We start from the raw sequence: 19,472 nt of genomic DNA on the forward strand, positions 1-19,472 counted from the left end.
GATATATTCCAGTTAATATCCTGCAGCCGCAGATATTAAAAACAAAAATAAAACTATAGTCAGAACCTAAATAATTAGCATTAATCAGTGCTACAGTTAAATTATTTTAGGAAAAGACACAAGATTGTAATAATAACTCCATCACCTAAAACTGCAGTGTATAGTCCAAGTTCATTTTAACACTGGTACTATAAACTTTGTATTTCATTAGTTAGGTACTTGGTTCACCCTTAATGCTTTTGACTTTTTTTCTGTTAATCCAGATCACCATGATTTGTCTAGTCACTGATTTAGTTTACCCCTGTTTAGCCTTGATTCACAGGCATTTTTTGTTGATCCAATTGCAAGTGGATAATGCTAAATACAGGTGTGAATGGAGGCTGCAAGGTTTGAGCTTGGCAAAAATATGTTATGGTTAGATGATTTTCTTAGTGTAAAAACCATACAGTATTAAACTCATACAGAATAGTCAAATTCATTTAGACAGATACGATCTGCCTGCTGACCTGATTCTTTAATATTACAGGATATGTTGTTATATCTAGCCAGATGGGAGTTCAACTTTATCATTTGAAATCTTACGTTTGATTTAAATAAATCAAAACATGTATAAAGCATAATGTTCTCATAATAATGTTCATAATAGAGTTCTGAGACAAACCCACACAGTGTCCAATGTAGTTTTGTGGCTATCTGTGCTTAAACTAAAACTCCTGCTCCTGTCTTGTTATTTAAAGTATAATATCATAAGAATCTCAGCCATAAATGTATTTATACATCCGGTATCACTTTATTTTGATGGTCCCTTTGATGCATTTTGTTGAATTTAAGTTACATTGCATCTATATGAAAACTAATTCTGAATCGTTTATAAGTAGAATGTTAGGTTGGGGTTAGGGTTACGGTTAGTGTAGGTTGATGTGTACTTGAGTTTCTTAAAGTCAGTTCAATATTGAAGGAGCTGTATTAGCAGATAGTTACCAGACAGTCTACTAATACTGATGAAAAGTAATTGGCATGTAGTTGCAATGCAACTTTGTCAACAAAATGTGCGATAGGAACCATCAAAATAAAGTGTTACATCCTCCTGTCAAAAAATGAGGAAAATGGTTAAAAGTGGATAAAAATAATAAAGATAGATTAAAACATCAGCTGTAAATCAGAACACATCTGACTCATCTACTTGTGAATAACCTCTGTGTTTTTTTTCCAAGTGAGTCCTATTATAGAAAAGTACAGACTCAAAAGAAAGATTCACAAATCTCTACTTTATTATAGCTAATGTCCTGTTAAGATACCATGAAATGAGATGAAGCCAGAAAACTCTAGTATGACAAGCATACTTTATTTCTCGTCCAAACAGAATGGGAATTGTCCTAAATATGTTTAGTTCATTGTAGCATGGAGTAAGATTTGTGTTTGTCCCATTGGCTATTTTTCATGCCTTCAAAATGTACAAAAGAAAATGTGATTTTATTAGGCTATTTCTATCTCATATGACCATTAAAACTGTAATAATTATTTCATAAAAGTTGTATCCATTTCATTTTGATATAGATTATCTGTCAAAACAGTTGCAGCAGTTGTAGCCTGCGGGGGAGATGGGGGCTAGTTACACTTTTTATACTCAATTGAATAGAGTATTTCTCAAGGTGAGGTTATTTTTCAAAAAGTCCGGCTCTATATAGACTCATACCTTAACGCATGGGCTACAATAAGCCATTGAACATTTCCACCATTATTGCAGAAAAAAAAAACACTGACGTTTGTGACAACATACCCCAACAGTATACAATTATAACATAAAGCGCATTGTGACCTTTGCCCTAAGTTGGCATTTATGAAGAATAACTTGAGCACAGAGTTCAGGCTTTTAGTTAAACCTACTTTTTATAAATGTTTGACCCTTAACTGAATTCATGTGAGCATGGTTTTATTGTGCGCTGTAGATATTTCTGAGATATCTTCAAGTTCTTTTAAGATCCTTATTTCTCTTTTATAGAGCAACTAGTGAATTGGTTTCAAATGCTAGCATGGTACTTCATGTTTTAAACATGTCTGTTGTACTTTCTTCTTTCCAACATGGTGCATGTCTATTTCCATATCTCATTCAGTGCTCCAATCAAGCTAAGATGATTTCATATTTATTCCTGCTGAATGAAGAGTAGATATGGTCCATTACAGGATCAGGATGATGGATTGCACTTAGAAATTGGCAGTATTCTTGAAAAAGCACGTCTACATGCATCAGATCTATTTTTTATTTTTTTTGTGCCCATTACATTGATCACTAAATCTGCACACTTATAGACACTTTAAGAGCCTATAGGGATGGTCTATATTAAAAGTACAGTAAAGTACTTCATCATTTCTTCATATAACATACTTATATATTGGGCCTTGCATTCAAAGCATTTAAATCCAAGAAGAGACTCTCTTTTCTAAGATAAAATAGCCTTGAGGGATGAAAGTGACACATTTGTGCTTGACATTCATTATGCAGTCTCTTTCAAAGATTACATATCCTGAAAAAAATGCATACATACTGTATTTTTACTTATATACTCTTTTTTTTTTCTGAAAAAAAATCTCACTTAAAATGGGCCTACAATTACTTAATCACCCTAACGATGCTTCAAAGCTTTCTTAAGTGTACTGTTGATGCCATTTTAAAATGTAAAAAAAGGTTAAAGTAAAATCTGTGGACAGAAAGTAAACTCATTCTTCAAAGTATAATCTTTTGTGCTCAACAGAAGAAAAAACCTCAAACAGGTTGGAAATGACGAGTGCATTTTCATGTCTGACTAAACCTTCCCTTGGCATCAACCAATGGAAAAACCAATGGAATGGCAATTATGTATACAGCTGGACAGTATGCAGAGTGCCTAGTATTAATATTGCATAAGAAAAGATGACTGGCCTCTGCTTGCATGTCTTTACACATATGAGTTTTCTTTCATATTATTGGAGCATGTTTAATTTATTTATGAGCGTTCGCTACTGGACTTTTTGCATTCTTAATTCTTAGCACCATCATGCGGCTTGTTACTCGCATCAAATGTATATCTGTCTTGCTAAGAGTTCTGCACACTTTATTCAGCACGGTGGATTAAGCTGGTTTTACAATCACAATTGTGCCATAAATAATGCTTTTAGCATAAATTACTCCTTTGTTGTGTGCTCCACATCGTGACCAAGGCAGAGTTACAGCACTCTTCAATCTCACACTTAATGTATGTTGAATAATGTGCCTTAAGTGTGCAGGAGGTCCATCATTTCAATAGTGCTGCTTTGGTTTGGCCGGCTAAATTATATGCTTGAGCTGTGGTCTCATATGGATAAAATCCAGCTTCCTATCTCTGGGATAAGTGGCGAGCCGTTACTATCTCTTGTTAAAAATTGGATGGAGTCCATGCTGCTGAGTGATCTCTTATTTAACCACCCTAAAATTTCATTATCCTAAAACTTTTTATGATCTTGAAACACCTTAAAGAGCAAGTCGTGACATTGTTATGTGAGAACCACAATGTGCTCAATCCAAATTAAAAGAGTCCCTCCAAAGATGTTCTTTTGGGGTCTGAAGAAGTTTCAAATCATTGAAGAATCTCATGTTCCTGACAGTTTTTTTTATTCTGTAGTCACATACTATTAAAGATGAACACTTTTTTCCAACTCTGATACCAGTTTTAATGAATATATTAAACATTTATATTGTGGCTGAGATATCTCATTGCACTTTGACTTAAGAAAACACATGTAAATAGAAAAAATACCAGCAAATTAAGAAAACATCTTCATTGGATTGACAGTGTAGCAGAGGCCAGCTAGTGAAGTGCTGTGCTGGTAAACCTCACTCCTCTGACCTCTAAAGTTGCTCTAGCGACAGATGCTAAAGACTGTGGTCTCCTTGGTGAAGCAACTGACTCCCCTGCGGAAAGTCGCTGGGTCGATCCCAGCTCAGAGCGGGTTGGGTGGTTTAGGACCGGTGGGGATTATATTGGTGTTGTGACCTAGTTTAGGGGGTGAGTGTAGTAGAGGCCAGCTAGTGAAGTGTTGTGCAGGTAAACCTTACTTCTCTGACCTCTAATGCTGTGTTTACACGAAGTGGCAAGTGGGAATCAATCAGCTATTCGCGTGTGAACAGTTTGAGTTTACTTGCTTCATTTGCGCATCAAATCCGCTTCATTCATTCATGCATCAAATTCACTTTTCAACAGACATAGATTTGCGTGATAGACAGGGCTTCTGTCTGCCTGGTGACTCTAGCTTTATTTCTAAATGGCTTACATGGATTTTATCGAGAGAATAGCTATGTTTATATGCTTTATAAAGGCTGAAAAACAGCGTTGATTCGTTTAAAGTCGTGTCTAAACCCACTAGATCTTTTCAGACACAGTTCAGTTGGCCAGGCCTGGTCCCGGATGGAAGAGGTTTGCCAGAGCTTGGTCCAATTTGGAGTGGATCACTTGTAGTGTAAGTGCAAAGCACGCCTGAGCCTGAAACTGCAATGAGACGTCACTTTTAAGGGACTGTTTCATATGAATTTATTAATCATTCTTACTTTTAAAAGGGTGCAAACGGTTGTAGTTTATTAAAGATGCAAATCCCCCTTTGCACATCAGCGGCACCTTCAGCAATCCTCCTAATAAGTGCAGCACGATCATTTTTATAATTTATGAGCATAAAAAGCTGTGGAACTGCAAAATATTTGACTGCATGTCACTGCATTTCCAATGACTAAAATATTATAACTAAAGCAATATCCACTGTGGTGAATAGAGGTGCAACTTCTGCTTAAATTACTTCTGTTAAAAATTACGCAGTTTTATTTATGATTTCTGTATGATTTCATTATGATTCCAGAGTGCTCTGTTTCACTTAGCACCATCGTATTGAATGAAACTTAAGCAAAGAGAGAGTCTTTGGCTCTTCTCTTTTATTTCAGCGGGAACAGTCAATTGAGAAGGAAATCGTTTCTAGCAGACAGCGCGTAAACAGATTAAATAGCGGTAGCGATCGGGTGGGGAAGAACACTCAGAAAGAGCTGGACTGAAGTAACATACCTGTTGTATGTCTGCGTCGATATGGGATGCTTCTGGCTCTAGACACGGACCTTGATCCGCCTGTTAGTGACCACTGATTTAGGCTATTCTTGCATCAACAGCAAAACTGCATTTGTTATGTTTTTGTGCAAGTCTGAATTGAATTGTCTGAATTGATATTGAATGTCTGTTAAAACACTGATAGCAATGTGCTGTGATTTGGCCTCACCTACGGATTTGCACATTATCTCCTTCACTTGCCATGCTGAAACTCCACATGCACATGTGAGGAAATGTGATGTCAACAACAGATTTACATACTAAGAGGTGATTGGACAGGTCTTCACATGTGCAATGGATTGGAAAGGTAATCGGAAACGTACAAAGGCGGAACTGCTTTGTTTTAGTTGTTTATAATTAACAAACAAATATTAATAATGCATATTCTGAACTGTGAATCACAGGACAAACCAAACAACGGCATGATACAGTTTTTTACAGAGAATCATTGCATCCCTAGTGGTGAGGGAGAACGCTTCTCTTCCTGTTAAACTGAACAGTTGCATCATTGACGGAAGCTTGCTCAGGTTCGGAATCCACAAATGTGAGTGCAAGATGTCGGAGGAGAGGGGAGTGGTACAAGTGTGCTTCTGCGCGGTTCAAGGCAACTGTACCTAGTGTAAATATGCCCTAAAATCCTCAAATCCTGGGCTCTCTCCATTTAGCAGGGCGAGTGTTTGAGTTCAGCTAGATCTCGATGAACTCCCCAACCTGGGTAATGACAGATTATAGGGATAGCTCTACTGCTTTGGAGCTTATCTATAGTGCCAATTTGATATGGTCAATTTACTTGTATTGCGTGTTTTTGTACTGGTAGGAAACCAAGGAACTGGGGGGAAACCCATGCAAGTACAGGGAGAAGAGGCAAACTCAGCACAGAAATGTCAGCTGGTCCAGTAAGGACTTTTAATAATGACATTCTTGCTATTAGGCAACAGTGCTAATCACTGGGCCATCGTGTCGCCCAGTCTAGAAAAAGGAAGGAGTAGGGGAGGGAGGGAAATACTTCAAGATGAAGATAACTGATGTAAGACACTGGTTATTTTATAGTGAGTTGGAAATCGTCTGATTGGTGAATCATGTGTTATCTAATGTGAGATCATTCGTGATCAATCATAAGTGAACCATCCTCTTGAAATGAGTGTATGTATAAACTAAACTTGAATCTAAAATTTGATTATAAATGTGATTGTATTGTTGTCTGTTGCATCATTCGCCTACTAAAAGGGTCTCAACCATCATTAAAATTTCCCTCTTAATTTATTTTGACCTCATATTAACAATTAAAGAAGAATTTTCTTTATTGATGCTTTTTGTCCAAAGTTTCTTACTATTCAGTAGGCATTCAGTGATTCAACAAGAAGAGGCAATACACACAAGTGTTTGTGAGGATTTGCAGCATGTTTTCTATTTGTGTTTGCATTGTGATGATTTGCAACACGTACTACTATCAAAACTGTTTATGGGACAAGAAATAAACCCCTTATAAAGATGTAAGTATAATTTATTAAGCATAAATAGTTTTTGTCAATACCATTAGGGATTTATGAAATTTTCATAAAGTCTTAATCATAGGTCTCAAACTCGATTCCTGGGGTGCCGCAGCTCTTCACATTTTTGCTCCAACCTTAAAGAGCATATTGTAGGTTAAAAAACAGTTAAAAAAAGGTAGAATCGTTTGTGAAATCTCTATAATACACTCTATAATACCATAAAATACCAAATTAAAATGTTTTACGAAGTGCAAGGGCACAAATTTTAAAGAAAATGTGTCTGTTTTCCCACTTCCGCTTTTTTTTCTAACCCCCCCGGTGACGTCAGAAGAGTGACTTATCTGACAGACGCGCGCTGTTTACAGTGGGGCAGAGGAGCTAATAGCAGAACTGGTTGTTAGTTTTGGCGTAATTTATCATCATCGTGGTATATTATTGCGTTTATGGGAACTGCACAAACTCCAGCCTGTCAACAGATCAAGTCCACAACTTTCCTGTTGCTGTTTTGGTTCGTGAAATGGGATGAATCCGATAAGAGTGATAGCTGACGCGAACGGCGAGAGACACGGTAAGACAACTCATTTTTCGTTTATGTTTGTTAACTTTCAAGTCCGAAAGCATTATTCTTTGAGTAATTTGAAGCAACGTGATGTGTTTACTTTGGAGTAGCCTATATCAGGACTGCTAGCTTGTATTGTTAAGTATATTAAATATACTTTTTTAAAGCGTGTAAAACTGTACACATATGATAAGACGGCTAGTAGCATCAGTTTGCTAATATAATAAATGTCTTGTATAGTTACAGCGTTGTGACTTTGTTTGCTTTGTGGTGTGTTTATTAGACTTTGGGAGACAGAGATGATGAACCGGAGCTGAAGGCTTTCTCTCCACTGGCCTCTCGCTCAACTGTGCTTCACTTTGGCTCACAGAGTAACCTCAACTAAGGTAAAGTAGATTTTATATTCGCACATTCGATTATTGACAGCTTGTGTGACACTCTCAGTTTTGTTTACCATAGTACTTTTATTATAATGACTGAAATCACACGTAAATAGGACTTAAAAACAACATTAACACTATTAAACTGACAGTGAACAATGTTGTACTTTGATAGTCATTGGCTGCTAACATGATATTAGGAATTAGCAAATAATTCTCTTCTGAAATTATATTATTAGGGAGAAAGTCAGAACGTAAGAATATAAAACCAATTTATCTCAGACATTCACCTCGTTCATCGGGTAAAATTTTATGACCCCTATTGTGAATTATTTGTACATTACATGGTATTATTTGATAACAAAATATAGTAGGGCAAAGAATTACTACAGTATTTCTATATAATACAGGCAGGTAAACTCACACTATCTTTGACTTCCTTTTTTTTAAATATTGGAAACGTGTAACCATTGACTTCCATATCTGTTTTTCCCACTATAGAAGTCAATGGTTACAGATTTTTAGCTTTCTTCAAAATATCTTGGTTTGTGATCAACAGAAGAAAGTCAATAAGGTTTAAAACCACTTGAGGGAGAGTAAAAATATTCTGTCCTGTCAATGAGGAAAGGTACTTTTTATTCACATTTGAGGAATATTCATCTTGTAGAAGAAAATCAAATAACATACAAAAAATTGAAGTTTGTTCTCACATGATTAACTTCTAATGGGTACAGTCTACTGCATATGTGAGATGGTTTGCAGTTCACTATCCAGGGGCCTGCAAATGTGGTTGGGTTTTCTGTATTGTGTTATATTAAAAATCATATAATGAAATTTAAAATATACATTATTAATAAACATGATTTAAACTTTTGCATTATTTCCCCAGAATACATGCATCAGCCCTCACTGCGTGTCTGACGGTGGACTACTGGAGTTCATCACAGGCTCGATGAGAATGCAGAAGTGGCCACTACATTTGCTCTCCTTTCAAGATCCTTCCAGCGGGTTTACAAGGATGAGGCTGTCGGCATCTTTTTACAGAGCATTCACAATTTAACACATTAAAGACATGATGGTGTGGTACCCACATAAACGTTGGCCAGCTTACTGAAAAATAATTTTAGGTTTACTTTTAAATGGTTCCGATAATATATTTTCCTTTCAGTATACACACACTCACACAGATACTTATACATATAAAAAGAGTAAAAATGCTTAACACTATATTAACACTGCTTATGATTTTGTGCTGATTAAATTAAACTTGAACTTGAGTTGCATTTAGAATTTGAACTTGAATTCAGGGTTGAAGTTTATTTAATCATTAATGCAGGTCAGATCTGTTGATCAAATCTTTGTAAATATTTTATACTGTAACAACTATACTTGTCTTTTTATGGATTGTTGCCTAAATGGGATCTGATAAAGATAATCTTATACCCAATAAAAAATAATTGCAAAAATACACATATTTAAAAACTTATTTTAATTGTTTTAATATTTGATGTTGTTTTTATTTTTTATACAGAAGATCTGAAAACCTTTTGTAAAATAAAAAAAAAAGATTTTCCAGTACCTTGTTTACATTTTTCTGCATTATTCCAGACGTTCTGTGTTATTTGTGTTTTGTATTCACTTATCTACTATTATATATAGGGTCAATGTGGCATAACTGTGTTAAATGCTCATTAGTTTCTGTTACTGGTAAGTATAAATACTTATAGATGATCAATACTAGCTTTGCTGTTGCCAGATAAGATTTTGTTATCTTACATATCTGTCTGTTAGCCAACACTGGCCTCACCATAAACCTGCTCTATTCTCCCTCACAATAGTTAAATTACACTTCTCTGACTGCTGTTCTGTCTGCTGGTCTGTCCACAGGCTTATAATTGTATGGCTGTGGTCTGTCGTTTGTGTGAGTCTCTCAGAATATCTTATCTCGGCATCCAAACGCGCACTGCAATCAGTTGTCTTCATAGTGTTTATATGCGCGAACTCCCTCATCCGACGTCACTTCCGGTCTGGCGATTTTTCAAATGTGGAAATAAATTTCCGTGACTAAAAACAACTCCAAACGGCTTAATAATAAACTTAACGTTTATTTTAAAGAAAATCTAGTTCTTGCTTTACTCTTACACACATTGTCTCACTGGGGTGTCTAACCTACAATATGCTCTTTTATTAAACAAAGCTCTTGCAAGAGACTGTTAAGCAGGCATTAGTTAGAGGTGGTTGAAGCTAAACTTTGCAGAGCTGCAGCCCTCCAAGAATTGAGTTTGAGATCATTGGTCTTCATCTTAAAGGCATTAATACAATATTTTACCTGATCCAAGTTGAACAAGGTCATAAATGTGTGTATTTTACTTTAGATATGACAATGCATCTGCATAATACCATTGTGTGATATTCTGATTTTACATTTCACTGTTTTGACAGTTTTATAGATTGAGCTGAAGTTTGCAACTACCCTGGTGTCTCAATTCATTCATTTAATGAATTTGGATCTAATAAATATATTCATATCTGATAGTATTGACCCATTCTGAGACTAGGAAAAACACATTTCATGGGTAGATACCTCCAAAAGTGCTGAACAGATTGAACATTATTCCTTCAAACATAAATTTTTATTTCTTTAGTTTCACAGCCCGTCTCGCCCCAGTTCTCAAGAATCAGTGTTATGAAAAAGTTTAGGAGTCTCATTACTGGGAATTTACTGTTTAGTCTTTGTGTAGCTGTATTTTTATTATAATTGGCACAATTACCTTGCTCAAGAGGCGGATCCTATAGAGAAGCCAAGTATTTGAGAAGGAATTAAAGCAAACATGGCTTATTTTTTATCATAATTACCCTATCTGAATGGTGGGTATAATGATATGGCTTTGGGTTGAATGATCATTATTTTTATTCTAATAATAATAGGCACATTTGCATTTCCCGTAGCCATGTTGGACTCATTAAAGGGACCTGTGCTTTTTAAACTTTCAGCTTTAATACGTCATATTACTCCCTGAGCATGACAGATATCTGCAAAGTTCCAAGCAGTCTTCTTCCATTAATGTGTTAGATTACCTTAAATGTAACCAAGACTATGGAAGTTTCTGTTAGGGCTCTTCCTGTGGTTTATTATTGCAAGTACCTGTTAAAATGTTATAAAACTGCTGTTGTGGCAACTCACATGAGTTTTTTGACTAACCTGACAGAAGCTGCATAAGCTGAGAGCTTATGACTATTTAAAAACCTATGTTTAACAAATATCATTAGATGGCAGCCAGCTGCCTTGTTCACCTTGTGCCATTGAGTTTAAACCAAGCGTCAATATCCTGTTCACCCTCGTCAAGCCAATACGGAAGTAACTAAAACTTCAATTCATCAACTTGGCTTTGGGGGCTGGCTCCAGAATCTTTAGATGTTCACTGACTGCAGTGAACAGTCAGTGAACAGTGAACAGCAATTTTACCCTTCATGACAACCCATGGCCACTTGAGTGACAGCTAGGTCTCATTGGTCGCCTGAAAAATCACATGTACATAAGTATTTACAGCCTTTGCTCAATACTTTGTTGATGCACCTTTGGCAGCAATTACAGTCTCAAGTCTTTTTGAATGTGATGCCGCAAACTTGTCTTTGGAAATTTTGGTCATTCTTCTTTGCAGTACCTCTCAAGTTTTATCAGGTTGGATGGGAAGCAACTGTGTACAGCCATTTTCAGATCTTCAATAGGATTTAGATCTGGGCTCTTGCTGGGCCACTCAAGGATATTCATCAAGTTGTTGTGAAGCCACCACATTGATATTTTTGCTGTGTACTTTAGGTCATTGTCCTGCTGGAAGATGAACCTTTGCCCCAGTCTGAGGTCAAGAGCTCTCTGAAGCCGGTTTTCATTCAAGGATGTCTCGGTTCATTGCTGCATTCATCCTTTCCTCTATCCTGACTAGTCTTCCAAATCCAGCTGCTGAAAAAACATCCCCACAGCATGATGCTGCCACTACTATGCTTCACTGTAGGGATGGTATTAGCCTGGTGATGAACGATGGCTGGTTTTCTCCAAACGTAACGCCTGGTATTCACTCCAAAGAGTTCAATTTTAGTCTCATCAGACCAGAGAATTTTGTTTCTTATGGTCTGAGAGTCCTTCAGATGCCTTTTGGCAAATTCCAGGCAGGTAGCAGCTTCCGTCTGACCACTCTACCAAACAGACCTAATTGGTGGATTAGTGCACAGATGGTTGTCCTTCTGTAAGATTATCCTCTCTCTACAGAAGAATGCTGGAGCTCAGACAGAGTGTCCATCGGGTTATTGATCACCTCCCTAACTAGGGCCCTTCTCCCCCGACCACTCAGCTTAGATGGCCAGGAAGCTATTGGAAGAGTTCTGGTGGTTCCAAACAGCTTCAATTTACGGATGATGGAGGCCACTATGCTCATTAAAACTTACAGAGCAGCAGAAATGTTTCTGTAAAATTCCCCAGCCTTGTGCCTTGAGACAATCCTGTCTTAGAGGTCTATAGACAATTCCTTTGTCTTCATGCTTGGTTTGTTCTTTGACATGCACTGTCAACCCCGGGACCTTACAGTATATAGACAAGTTTATGCCTTTTCAAATCATGTCCAATCAACTGAATTTACCACAGGTGAACCATAATTATGCTGATGAAACATCTCAAAAATGATCAATGGAACAGAATGTGCCTGAACTCAATTTAGAGCTTTACAGCAAAGGCTGTGAATACTCATGTACATGTGATTTTTCAGTTTTGTTTTAATATATATAAATTTGCAACAGTTTCAAAAACTCCTTTTTCACATTGTCATTATGGGGTATTGTGTGTATAATTTTGAGGAAATAAATTAATTGAATCCATTTAGGAATGAGGTTGTAACAAAAAAATGTGGAAAAAGTGAAGCTCTATGAACACTTTCCCGATGCACTGCACCATATCTATAAGTTTATTTGTTTTATTTAAGATCATTTATCATTTTTAATTTTCTTTAGAACTTCAGTGTATTCCAATACCTGACAGATAAAAAAACTGTACGCTATAGCCGAGTCATCTGAAATGTTGTCATACAGTTTTATGCCTGGATTTCATCAACTGCCTTGCATTTACTAACACAGATAATATTTTAATTATTTGCTAATTATTGACATTTTCCTCCTGTACAAAAAACATAATAAAAACAGAAGTGATGGGAAGTTCGGATCATTTTACTGACTCGGTTCTTTGAGTCTGAGATGACCGAATCTTTTTTCGAGTCATTTTGTTTATTTGGTTCAATTTGCCAAAATATTATTAAAATGTTACGAATTGCTTCCAAACACATCTACAACTAGCCCAAAAGGTTGATTACACGACATATAAGTCATCAATAGAATACTATAAGAAGGAGAAAATAATAATTCAATGTTTATCTGCTCTTTTATCTATGAAAGTATTGTTGTCTCTTTGCTTAGCTCACCTCTTCATGTCTTCAAATGTCAGTAGTTCGTTCACGTTACACTGACAGTCACATATAATCTTAACCAATGTACACGATAGGAGCCATGATAATTAGTTCACCTTTTAAGTCTTCTGGTTCTTGAGTCAGTTGTTCATTACATGACAGGATAACTCAAACCCGAGGACTTGAGATGAACGGTTCAATTCTTTTTCCGGCTCTAAACGCATATGATTGGCCCATAAGGAACGAATCACTCAATCCCGATAGAGGACTCGAGAGATGAACGATTCAATTCTTTTTCCGGCTCTAAGTGCATATGATTGGCTTCTGCCTTTTCGCGATGAACAACTCAAAAGACTTGAAATGAATGATACCACCTGCACAAATGTGCGCACGCGTGGATGAACGAATCCCTCCCTGAAAGGACTCGTAGTTCCAGAGTCAAAATGTCAAAATGAACGAATCGTTCATGAACGACCCATCACTAAAAAAACAGTGCTTAGTGGCTCAATGTATGACAACAGTGTTTTGTAGACTAAACACTTTATTAATATTTTATACAACCAAGCAAATGTGGTCACAAATGAGTCACAGGTAATGAAGTGTTAAGCGTTTCTCCCGAAATGCTGGCAGGCAGCTGTAGTTCCACTGATGCTTTGCTTCTTTGCCCTTTTTTGGAAATCTCTGGTCGATGCGATGACTCGCAAACAAAATGGAGACAGTTGGTTACGCCTACTTATAGGTCTGTTTTGCGCTCTTCAGAAACCTATGGGTGACGCCACGAATACTTTGTCCATTTTTTTACAGTTTATGGTGTAAGGCAACCCATTATAAATCCATGGTCAGGTCTCTCAGAAGTTTCTTCTTATAGTTACAGTAGCTTTTACCCTACCCCTAGGCTACTAAAACAACATGTAATGTGTGAGCAGATCATACTTTTTCACTTATATGAAATAATATACTGTATGTACATGCTTCTGCTGGCAGGTATAGGCAACGCTGTGTGCTTTCAGGCAAAAGGAGGAAAGTCTGGTAGCCTCAGCAGAAGATTCATCAGTAATTTATGTTATTTAAAGTGTTCACCCAAAAATAAAAATTCACTCACTATTTATTTACACATAAGTTATCACAAAGCTTTATGAGTTTTTTTTCTTCCGTTAAACACGAATGAAGTTTTTTTTTTTTCTAAAGAAATCTGAAAACCTGTAACCATTGACTTCCATATTCACCGATTTATGATATCAGTTAAACAATTAAAAAATATTATTTTATATATTTTAGTTTGGCTGCATAAGGGGCAGATTGAATGTGCTTTTTGTGAGAGGAGGGGCAACTTTTAAATGGTTTACTAACAGTTGCAAGTGTTTTGCACGCAGCTCATCCCAGAGCAGCAGTGAACTTTTAAAGACGTAGGTGAGACTATTGCTCGCTGTTTCAAGTTATCCAGAGTTGCATGAATTTCAAATCTTGAATATCACAATATTATTTATTCATTCATTTTCTTGTCGGCTTAGTCCCTTTATTAATGTGGGGTCGCCACAGCAGAATGAACCGCCAACTTATCCAGCAAGTTTTTCAATGCCCTTCCAGCTGCAACCCATCTCTGGGAATCATCCACACACACATTCACACACACACTCATACACTACAGACAATGTAGCCTACCCAATTCACCTGTACCGCATGTCTTTGGACTGTAGGGAAAACCGGAGCACCCGGAAGAAACCCACGCGAAGGCAGGGAGAACATGCAAACTCCACACAGAAACGCCAACTGAGCCGAGATTCGAACCAGTGACCTTCTTGCTGTGAGGTGACAGCACTACCTACTGCGCCACTGCCTAGCCATCACAATATTATTAAATATTAAAATTGTAACAACATAGACAGCAACATTCTTGCACAATCAATACCCAGCTGATTCAGTCGTTTCATAGTGACATAAAAAAGGAGGACTGCACCTTTTTTTTCCTTGTCAACATAAAAGGAGTGAGGTGTGCCTCACATTTTTGGAATGGAAAATCACGTTTGCTGTGATCAGACGTATTTGTTTACTTGCGGGACGATAACGTCTGACCACACATGCCTACAGACATATTTGCCAAAGAAGCAAAAAGAAATGAGAATATTGCTGTTTGATACAGACGAGTTGATGCCAAACCAGCGCTGATGCTGATGGCCTCCTGTCTGCGTCATAAACACAACAAATAGGCTTTAGCTTTTATTTTATAGCCTATAAAGCATATATGTAAATTAATGAAATATCATATTTAAACAACAAAACTTTTTACAAAAAGTCAACATATGCACGCGTTGTTATTGTTTTTTCATCATGCAGCGCACGCACTTGAACCGCGAGTGAGAGAGGAAGCTTTATATCAAGACATAATCTTTAAAATAAATAATTATTTCTATTAAAAATGTAGAAAGGTTTTGTAATATAATAATAACAGCGGGGCATTAAATAAATGCATATTTTCCGTGGAGCGAGCGATTTTAGAAAGTCTGCTATTTTTATTTGACGGAAGAAAAAACATTATTAAAAAAAAAAAAAAACAGCCCATGCCTCGTTCCTTAAAAAGGATCAGTCAGTGTTTTCGTTTTGTTCTCTAATTAATTATTTAAGTAAAAATTATTTAGGGCAGGCCTATTTATTTTATTAGTTTTATTAATTTTATTCTGTTTTTCTATGCTTTTGGAAATATTGGATGTGTGTAAAGATGCTCTGTTATTATGTTCTGTTGTTAATATGCTAGCATGTTAAAATAAATCTAAAAAACCTTCTAGGAAAAGCCTGAAACCTCACGTCATGTAAAAAGTGCATAATTCGACCAATTTAATCCTACATTTGCTCTCAATTTTCCACTCAGAGTTTATTTTGGAGAGATAGGGAATTTTAATATGGCACAGTAAGTGCAGTTCTTTCATTAAACATTTACCCAGTCTATCACACTACTGACATGACATTAAAATTAGTGGGGACTTGACAGCTGAGCTTGATGCAAGCAATGGGATATGGGTTGTGGATGTTTTAAAAGTTCTGCTCTAGTGAAACTGATATAAAAAGTCAAACATATGAGTTAAAAACCATTTGATTCCATTTTACTGCAAAAGTTCACATTTTATCCATGTTTTGCCATTACTTTGGCACTTTGGGTAATAGCCTTAGCTTCAGTGTAGCATTTATATGAAATATCAGATTTGTCACTGTGCCAAGGAATACGACAGCTGACTCTGCTGTACAGCGCGTGCCAACTTCTTCCTAACCATTAGAAAAGGTTCTGCCATAGTTGTACAATGTTTCAAACGAGTTGCTTTTAAATGAACTAACATTGAATGAGCTATGGATGCATGCATGGGCCCCTGAAAGTATTTTAGCTCCTTGAGTAAAAAAGCAGTGTCCGGATCGATTTTTAGCCGCAGTATTACTCACAGGTGGCACACGCACCATCACGTTCTGCCATAGATCTCTAATTCATTCAACGCCGAATGACATTTGCAGTCGAATACTGCCTGTGCTGGTGCATTTTTAAGTGCCTTGTTAGTTATTCTCTTGGTCTAAGTTTGAGTTGTGGTTTAAGAGTATTGTAAACGCTTAAATTTGAATGCTTTTGACTGACACTGCATTAGTAGATAAGGATCCCACATTAGAGACTTACTGCTATCTTTCTTGAGTAGCTCAGTTTGTTGGGTTGAATATCTAATGCTGAATATAAAACCTTTCTTGATATCAAATTGTGAATGTGAAATGGAGACAAAGATGCTTTTAAAACATTAAACCCAGGCTTTAAATTAATGCAGTTTAGACTGCATGATTTGTCGTGTCACAGACTTTTTCACACTGCATGACTATCTGGGCAAGCATTCTGTTGCTGCTGTGTTTACACTGCAAGATAGATCGGCAACAGGTGCTTTCACAGTGCATGACATTACAATAGGATCGTCAACAACTTTGTCTTGGTCCACTAACTACGTCTCATAACCAAACACATGCGAGAAGTGACATGGAAACAATGCGGGGTCACATAGTTTATCCTTTGTTATTAACTAGATAATGAGAAAGAAGCCTTTAGTGGGGTAGAAAATATACTTATTTTGCTTACCTGGCCATTAGGGAAGGGAAGTTGCTGCTGCAAAATTTACACTAGTTTCTCCATAATTTCTTCTGTTCAACTAGACAGATAATGAGTCTTTTAACTTTTGCATCAACCTCAGGCTGGCCTGCAGATACCAACACTAGTGGATGCTCTCTCATTGGCTGTAGGTGATCGCCAATGTTATTTTCAATCAGGACACATTTCACTTGGCATGATTTGAATCGCAGACAACTCCAGATATTTAGCATAACAAATATCTCATGAGTGTCGGCGACTGACGTAGATTCTTTCAGATTACGTCTTTAATAGTTCACACTGTGTGATTGTTGTTTGCGGGAGCGAGGACTAATTTGCCTGTGATTCAGGCATTTGTCAGCGATTTCTCAAAACCTGTTGGCAAGTCAAAATTAGGGTCAAAATCATGCAGTCTGAACTCAGCATAAGTTTAGCAAATGTTGAATCCAGATTGATTAAAGGGATGGTTTACTTAATACTGCTGGCATAATTTACTAAACCTTCACCTCACCTGTTCCAAAGCTGTTTGAGTTTCTTTTTTTTATTTTAAGCACAAAGGATGTTAATTAGAAAAAAGTAAAGGAAACCTGTAACCATTGATCTTCCCAGTATTCCCCACTACAGGTTTCTTATATTTTTCAATACATTCTTATTATCAAAATATCTTCATTTGTGTTCAACAGATAAAGGAAACTCATAGAGGTAAGGAATCACTTAAGAGAGTAAATGACCTTTACAGTTTTATTTTGTTTGTTAAAAAATGACATAGACAAAATGGTTAATTGGTACACAAGTTTGGGTTAAATTTAGACAAACCCTACCACATCATAAACATTTTATCCGAAAGTTTGTCCTACTGGTGTATTTTTTCTATATTTTACTCAGAGTTGGGTTAAAACAACCCAGTATTTTTAAAGAGTATACATATCACTAATTATGTACTGTACATTTTTTTTACACATTGCTCAGCAGTTTCATTATGGAGTTAAACTTATATACAGTGGGGGGAAAAGTATTCAACATGTCGTTTTTTTAGGGAAAATATTTAAAAAAACCTGTTGACATGGAGCTAAACCAGGTTTTGGTTTGGTACTATTACTATGTGTAGTGACAATGAAACAAGGATACTGTACTGAAGCACAGAAATGTATTGTACACTTATAAAAGGCTATTTTGGTGCTGGCAGCTTAAAGTGGAAGTGAAGGAGTCAGTCAAATTTACATGATTTTGTAAATTAGTTTCCACTTTAATTAAAATATATTAAGCAAACTCAATTAATGTAACCATTTTGCAAAAAAAAAAAAGGCATGTTTTACTATAGATTTTAGAATATAGTAAACCACCATCTTGGAATATTGCTGTGTCTGACGTGACAAGATTGGTTCCATTCCCTCAGCTGAACAGATACAGTGGAAGTAATGGACTGAACCCAGAGACTGTAAAGCTTAGGTTAACCCCTAAAAATGATGACGTGTTAATACTTGTTTCCCCCTCTGTGCATGCTTTGTTACATACATAGACTAACAACCTGGGGTGCGTTTTCCAAACAACGACATGACTTGTGGCTGAACTATCATAGTACAATGCATTATTTGGGGGAAAAAAAATGTAGTCATGAGTTTTTCCCAAAACTCGTAGTTTCTCTGTTGCAGATCCCTTGTTTGAACCACATTAGTTACAACGTAAAACACCCATAATGATGCTCTAAATGGGGTGGTACCAACTTCTTTAGAGAAGAACCCCATCATTTCATTGTGCAAATTATGTTTTGCAGGCACACACATAAAATATGGTTTCGCTAAAAACATGCACTTGCTTTTCATATTAATTAAAATATGTAAATGGCACACATAGAACCTGTGTTTCTTTTACAAATATTTACATATTACATATTCTTTTCTAAAACATAAAATCACTTACAAATCTAACACATATTCTAATATCATCATACATCATAAAAAATGATTAATGAGGCTATTTATTAAGAAATAAAATTTTATGTTTATTATTTATTAGGAAATGAAGAAAATCCTACTTTAATAATAATAATATTAATGATGATGATGATGATGATGATGATGGTGATGGTTTTCGGAAATGCAGCCCTGATCATTTGGGGAAACATAACTATTTTACATTACTGCTAGTATGACAAATGGGTGAATCAAATCACATAAAAAGATTGCCCAATATGTTTATGTTAATTCATAATATCCAAATAATATTTATACAATGACCTAAGGCTCTTTTCCTTTACATTTTATTTGTTAGTTACACATAATTAATATTATAATATAGCTTGCAGGAACACTTTAAAATATGTATTCCTTGTTTTCTTTCCTTTTTTATTTCATTTGATTCAGTCTGGTAAGTCAGCTCA

General features: G+C 36.2%; 1 protein-coding gene across 4 annotated transcripts in view; it reads left to right on the top strand.

Moving 5' to 3' along the window:
- The window catches only part of lrrtm4l1 (leucine rich repeat transmembrane neuronal 4 like 1), a 299,994-nt gene that overhangs the window by 218,394 nt on the left and 62,128 nt on the right, over window positions 1-19,472 (top strand).

The sequence above is a fragment of the Danio rerio genome, chromosome 10 (assembly GCF_052040795.2).
Source record: "Danio rerio strain M-AB ecotype USA chromosome 10, GRCz13ab, whole genome shotgun sequence".
NCBI lineage: Eukaryota > Metazoa > Chordata > Actinopteri > Cypriniformes > Danionidae > Danio > Danio rerio.